This window comes from Eulemur rufifrons, chromosome 9 (genome assembly GCF_041146395.1).
Source record: "Eulemur rufifrons isolate Redbay chromosome 9, OSU_ERuf_1, whole genome shotgun sequence".
Lineage (NCBI taxonomy): Eukaryota > Metazoa > Chordata > Mammalia > Primates > Lemuridae > Eulemur > Eulemur rufifrons.
The window spans coordinates 40,966,141-40,973,035 of NC_090991.1; positions in this window are offsets into that span (position 1 = coordinate 40,966,141).

Below are 6,895 nucleotides of genomic sequence, written 5' to 3' on the forward strand. Positions count from 1 at the left end.
TGATACCGATTTTCCACCTATAATCAACATATAATCAAAATAATTTTTTAAAAAGGGTGAGTCAACCTAGAGAAGAATGTTAAGTAAATAACAACATAGGTGGAATTCATGTGTGGGAAAAAACCCACAAAGGTGATATTCAAATGACTGAGGTTAGGAAATCACTGAATTAAACAAAGCGAGGAGGATCGGTCAGGCTCTTTACACTGCATTGGATGTTTATTTTCGTATCCTCACTCATCTCTGCTGATGAAATGTTCTCGCCTCCATATTTCTTCCTCAGCAGCTCATTTGCTTATCGTTATTAGTATTTGTTTGGTAATTCGTGTGCTTAGATTTCATTGAGCTTCTGGTCATGAAAATTTTGCTTTTTTTTTTTTTTTTTTTTAAATAAACTGTCATTGATTTGCATTTTCTCTCAGAAAATCTCTTCCCCTTAAATTCCCCAGAGGCCCCAGCCTCTTTGTCGTTGTTGGCCCTGGGGACATTTGGAGATGCTCCTGCCAGGGGCTTTGATGCAGCACCCTTAGTCAGATTTTCATAATCTAGCTGAGGCTTGCCCAGTAATTCTCTGAAAATATAATGTGATGAAACAGCCAAGCCCAAGTAGGCCTTTGAGGAGCTCTCAAAGCCAGAACCTTCTGAACAATGCCCACAACCACCAGTGGGCCTGTGATCGCCCACAGCTTGTTAGCTGAAGACACAAACAATTAGCTTGGTGGTTAGAAATGTAAACAAGGGCGTTACACAAATGTGCCAAGATGGGGTAGCAAGCCTCTAGCAGCGGCTGTTAGTGTTCTCTGGGGCACAGGGAAGAGGGTGGGTGGTGACCCTGGGCCCAGGGGCAGAGTACCTTTGAGGTGGGCGATAGGAGAAGCCAGGGGTGAATGGAGCAGTGAGGTGGGGGGGGGGGGGACAACTGGAGCCAAAGGCAACTGAGGAACAGCTGGGAGCTTGGAAAATAAGTGACAAAAATTAAGACCATCCATTAGAGGTTAAATCCTTGACCTCTGAAATCTGGTGAAGATTAAGAGCTCGCAATCAATTACTAAGGACCTACCATATACCAGGCACCGATTTAAGCATTTTATTAGTACAAACTCAGTGCTTTTCAAATTTTTTGGCTGGTTCATAAAATTTTTTGAGGACTGCAAAGAGCTTTGGTTTATATACATTATATATTATGGCTTTTCGGCCTTTTGGCTGAGATCAAATGTAGTATATAGATTATATCTGGTGGTGTGACCTGATATAGCAACTAGGTCTCTGGAAAAGTCCTGATTTGTAGGATTTGCCAATTATCATGGTGTAAATACTTCTGCCGTGGCCAATTTCAAGATACCAACCTGACATCATTGAACATGAAGTGGGAAGAGATGTGTGCCTCAATTTTCCCAAGCCAATGCAAGCTGACTCCTGCACACTACTGGAATTTTATTGATATTTAAGGCATTAGAAATTAAAACTGAGAAATTTAAAAAATATGCATTCATTTAAAATGCTAATAAGAAACCCATTATATATTGATATAAATGACATTCTTTATGAAAATAACTATTTTGCAAGATAAAAAATGTTTAGTGAAAAGAGTGACTTATATTTTTGCAAATCCCTTTAATGTCTAGCTGAATCAAAGACAGCTGGATTCAGACATCTGCATTCAATCTGTTGTGATGTCATATATCATATAGTCTCTGGAAAGCTCCACTGAAGAGCAGTAAAGGTAAATATTGTCTTAGTATTGCTATGGAAACAGTTTTGACCTCATGGCCCACCCCCCACCCCCTGAAGGAGTCCTTGGGACTTCCAGGGGGTCCCAGGACCACCCTTTGAGAGAACTGCTATCCTAATGCATTTAATTTTTCCAAACAGCCCAGTGAGGCAGGTTTTTATATCCCCATTTTATAGATGAGAAAACTGAGACGTTAAATGACTTATCCAAGGGCACTAAGGTAGAATGTGGCAAAGTCAAAATTCAAACCCAGTCAGTCGGTGCAGATGGGGGATTGAGCTAATGATTATCACTTACTAGATGAATGATCTTGGGGAAAATTAACCTCTCTGAGCCTGAGGTATTGTCATTTGGTTAACCCATTCTCATGCCCTAGGTTAGGTTGGACTTAGCTTCCTCCCTCATACTCGGGTCTTACGGATGGCCCCTCAGCTGTGCTTTCCCAGCATCTTCCCTTTTTTCTGCTTACATAGCACTTTCTCCCATGCTATTGTGGCATCCTTTGGTTGTCTCCATTGGAATGTGTACCCCATGAGGACAGACATCGCACCTACTGTGATGGCAGTTGTACCATCAGGATCTTAAACAGGTGTTCACAGATCTTTGAACAATAAATAAGTGCATAGACATTTTACAAGCAGGCAGGACACAGACCGCCCTACCTGGCGTTCTCTGTGGCTCCAGGGAGGGAGAGAGTGAAGATGAGGGAGGGGAAGGGGCAAAGTGATCCTGCTCCTGAAACTGCACTTATTATACATACACTTGCCGAAGGCTGTCGCTTCATCATAAATACAGAACAAATCATAGGCTAAGAAAAGCCTCCTCCTAAATTCTGCAAAGAGATCACCTCCTTTTTGCCTGGAGTCTCCTCTACTCGATATTCCCATTACTTGGCACTCAGACGCATAGGTAAGTAGCCCCTCCAGTTATTCCTTCATCCTTCTAGAATATTCTGCATCTCCTGTGCTATTGGAGGTAGGATAGGAGAGCTCTGCTTTTTCTCTTCATATCCTGGGCAATGTGAATTATCAGCACCCCGCTACCCTTTTCTAAAACAGTTAAACCTTTTTATTTCATCATCTTTAGAAAGGGGCTGAGGACGAGTGCCCCACACCACTTGGTACCTAATTAGTGGCTGCACTTGTGGAGGCTGGAGACTCTGGCAGGTGGGAGCAGTCAGTCAGATGGGGGCCCTGCCCCTGAGCTGGGGCCTCGCAGCTTCCTCTTTTGCTCTCTACACGGTCCTTTCCAGCGGTGACCTTCTAGGAGTCTCAGAATCCCCAAGAAGGAGAAGTGTAATTGTGGGGGAGGGAGGGCACCGCGCAGAGACAACAGCCAGGATTCTGCCTGGAAGGCCACGGGGCTGAGCTCCAGCGCCAGAGCCCTTTAAGAAGCAAAAAGGAACTGAGAAAGCAGCCGGAGTCTGCTCAGCCCAGAGTTCCTTGAATTCTGCTTTGTGGGTGGCAGCCAAAGCCCTTCTGACTAACAGGAGATGAGAATGGGAAGTGAGGAGGGTGGGTGGAGAGGCAGCTTGGCCTGCCAGCTTTCCCGGGCACTGCCAGCTCCCCAGACTGGCTCCAGGTTTCCTCCAGGAGCTGAGCTGGGTCTCCGGGAACCTCACCCACTGGGGTGGGTGGCTGCCTGCCTGCTGTGCAGAGGCTGGGCAAGTCTGCAGGTCAGGTTCTCTCCCCGCCCAGCTCTCTGGATCTGGAGTAGGCCACCTGGTCTGGAGTAGGCCACCAAACCAAGGCCACTCTCTCTAGAAGGCTACCTTTAAAACATGATCTCTACCTAGGAGGGAACACTTGGCCCCACAGCCATTTTTATGATTAGGTAGTTGCCACCTTGGAAGTCACTGTGCCTGGCTGGGCCACAGGACTGAAGGATTTCAGTGGAGGGGGGAGAGGAAGGGATCGGGAGCAGCAGGGGGTCAGGGAACCCCCGGCAGGGTTGGAGTTCTCAGGGCGTAGGAGCAATTGGATCGGAGCCATTCCTGAGGTTGCAGACAAATCCGGGGATCCCTTTCCTCCCTCCTCGCAGCACTAGTGCAGGTGCAATCTTGCTGAAATAAAAATCACAGTAGCCTTGGTTTATATCCACCTCTCACACTATGTCACAATAGTGGTTCACACATCTGTCTCCCCTTCTAACCTGTGAAGACGGAGGCCTGGCTCGCACTCACCTCTGGATTCCAGTGTCCTGCACCGGGCCTGGCATGCAGGGAGGGCTCCACAGGCATTCCATGAATGAGTGAAGGAGCAAATGAGTGAATGAAGACATAAACAGGAGGTACTGCAGTCAGGGGTGGGGTGTCATTGGGGGAGGAGACAGGACACCCAAGGAGAGTGACAAGCAAAGGCAGCTGATGGTGGGGTGATGTGTGTGTGTGCACTTGTCCTGCTGCTCCTTTCTGCATTTTAGCTGCTCAGAGGAGCTGCCTCCTCTCCCTGGAGCTGCCCTGGTCTCTAAATGCTCAGATAAGGTGGTTTATTCACCCATTCAGCAAATATTTGTGGAGCACCTGTTGTGTTCTGCATGGTTGGGAATGAGACCTACATGTTTCCTGCCTCCTGGAGCTCCCAGTCCAGTGTCATTAAATAAATAATTGCAATGAGTAGCGACAAGTGCTATGACCTGGCAGGCCTGATAGAGCTAGAGTGACTGTACAATTTATTATCCTAAGTCAGATGCTTTTGAGAATAAAAGTGATCATTGCAGGTTGAGTTCCCCAGGAAGTAGATTCTCAGATGGAGATTAGTGTGCAGAAATTTGATTAGGAGGCTTTGGGGATCAACACCTGTGAAAAGGAAGAGACCAAAGCAAGATTGGGCAGAGGGAGAAGTTGAGATGCAATGTAGACTCAACGAAGGCCTCAGCCAACCCCACAGAGTGTTCAGGGCTGAGGTGGCCCTTTGGCTTTATCTCCAGTTGGGGCCATGAGGTCTGGCCTTTATGCCTTTGTGTCGATAGTCATTGGTTACCGGCTACCCTTGGAAGGTGGCATGACCTTGGGCGAGGCTGTTTTCTTCAGCGGAGGCAATCTCCCGAGAAGCCTGACAGCTGAAGGCGTCAGGGATTTGGGTGGCACCTCCCAGCATCCACCGCAGGGGCACTGTTGTTAATCATGTCCAGACAATAGGCATTAGCCAGGGCTGGCACATGTACCCACGGCAAGAGCACCTGGCTGGGAGCTTCAGCTGGAATCCTGCACAAATGCAGAGTGGCAGGAAACCCCTGGCAACAGGAACAAGCCCAGGGCTTGCTCAACCTGCAACCTCTTTGTGGCTATCTCTTCTCCTTTCCCTCACCTGTTTCTTTTGCTTTTTAGGGCCGGTGATAGCTTTCACACACATTGTATCATCATCCCCTTCACATGCACTGTGTCATTTAACTTGTGGGTGTGATTCTTCTTCTCACCCCCCAACATCCAAACTATCAGAAGTCCTTTCCCTGTTACTTTCAAAACAGAGCCCCAGCTGTTCAGTTTCCCCATCCTCATCACCTCCCTCTTGGTGCAAACACCACCATTTCTCTCCTAACTGCTGATATTATTTTGATTTTGAACCCAGGTGGCCAACAGCTTGGAGCTGCTGAGAAGATAGATGACAATGACAAAAAAAAAAAAACAAAAAAAACAAGACCAATGAAGGAGACTTGAGTAGAACACATGCACTGACAAAACTTCAGAGAAGCCAAAAACATAGTATTTGAACTGAGAAATGAACACGTGAGCTGAAAGTTGAGGATATTCTCTCTTTAGAATAAAATTGAAAGGCAGGAGAGTACAGTGGTTAATGGCACAGCCTCTCAGGCCAGGGTGCCTGGCTCAGCTTTTTGATGTCTCTATGCCTCAGTTTCCTTGTCTGTAAAACAGGGGTGATGATAGAGATATTATGCAGGGTTGTTAGGAGAAGTAATGAGTCACCATGGGTAAGACACTTAGAACAGTGCTTGGGGCATGCAGAGTGGTCTGCCAGCATTGGCTGCAGTATTACCCTGTGCGGCCGCCATCTTGGTCCTCACTGGGCATGGCAGATTGGCTGTTGGCCCTCCTTGTCTGCTCCTACCTCCAGCACCCTCTACCCTGCCCCCACGTGGAGTCGTTTATTCATTCAACAAGTATTTCTTGAATGCCTGCTCATGGACCAGGCTCTAAACTCTTGTTTTATTTTCCTAGCACAGGTCCTCGAGCTTATGTGCAGGCTGCCCTGGGCTTGCTGTCACTAGAGCTAGGAGGCTCCCTCCCCTGCCATTTCTTGTTCATGCTCAAGGTCGTCTGGATGAAAAGCCGCTTCTGTGTGGCCCAGTTACATCGTGTCCTCCCTTTGGATCTTTGGCTGCTGGCTCTGAGTCCCTGGGCTGAGAGTGAGTCATGAATGACCCATGGACCCTTCCTCTCAGACCCAGGAGGGCGCAGCGGGAAGGAAGGCTGAGGGTTTTCCTTGGGTCCCTGACAGCATGGAAACTGGCTCTTTCATGCGGGTGCACGCTCCGTGTGGACCCTGCCTTGGCCACAACCTTGCATGCTTGAGCCTTCTTTTCCGGGATGGCAGCTCTGGACCACGGGAAAGGGCCTGGAGGGGAAGAGGGGGAGGTGAACAGGAGGAGGCAGAGTGAGTAGAAGAAAGGAGTGAGGCCAAGTCAGGCGAGAGGGGCTGAGCGGGGAGAGGGGAGAGGATGCTGATGACGACATTGACATGAATTGACTGGTTAGTGGCCTAATCCCTGCGAGGCCAGTGCTGTTACCGTCCCCACTCTGCAGAGCCCACAGAGGCAAAATGGGTTATGTAAATTGCCCGAAGCCTTATCTCTGTAACTTGCAGAGCTGGAGTTTGAACTTGAATAGTCCAGCCCCACCCCCTGGAAGGGGAAGGATGCAGAAGTTCCACTGGGGCACCCAGGGGAGGGCAGGCAGCTGGCACATAGCAGACACTCGGTCAGCAGTGCTGAGTGGATGGCGGTGTGGGGGGCGGGGCTGAAGGCCATGGGCTGACTCTTGACATAAATCCCTGTTGTGTGTGGCACCAACTAGTGAAGCATCTTATCTTCCACCATTGTTGTCATCTCTGCTCTTTGTCACAAGTGTCACTGCATGGATGGCTGACAGAACCCTTCCCGCTCCCACTTCAGTCTGACTCGGGTCCCCTCAGCAGGTGGAAGGCA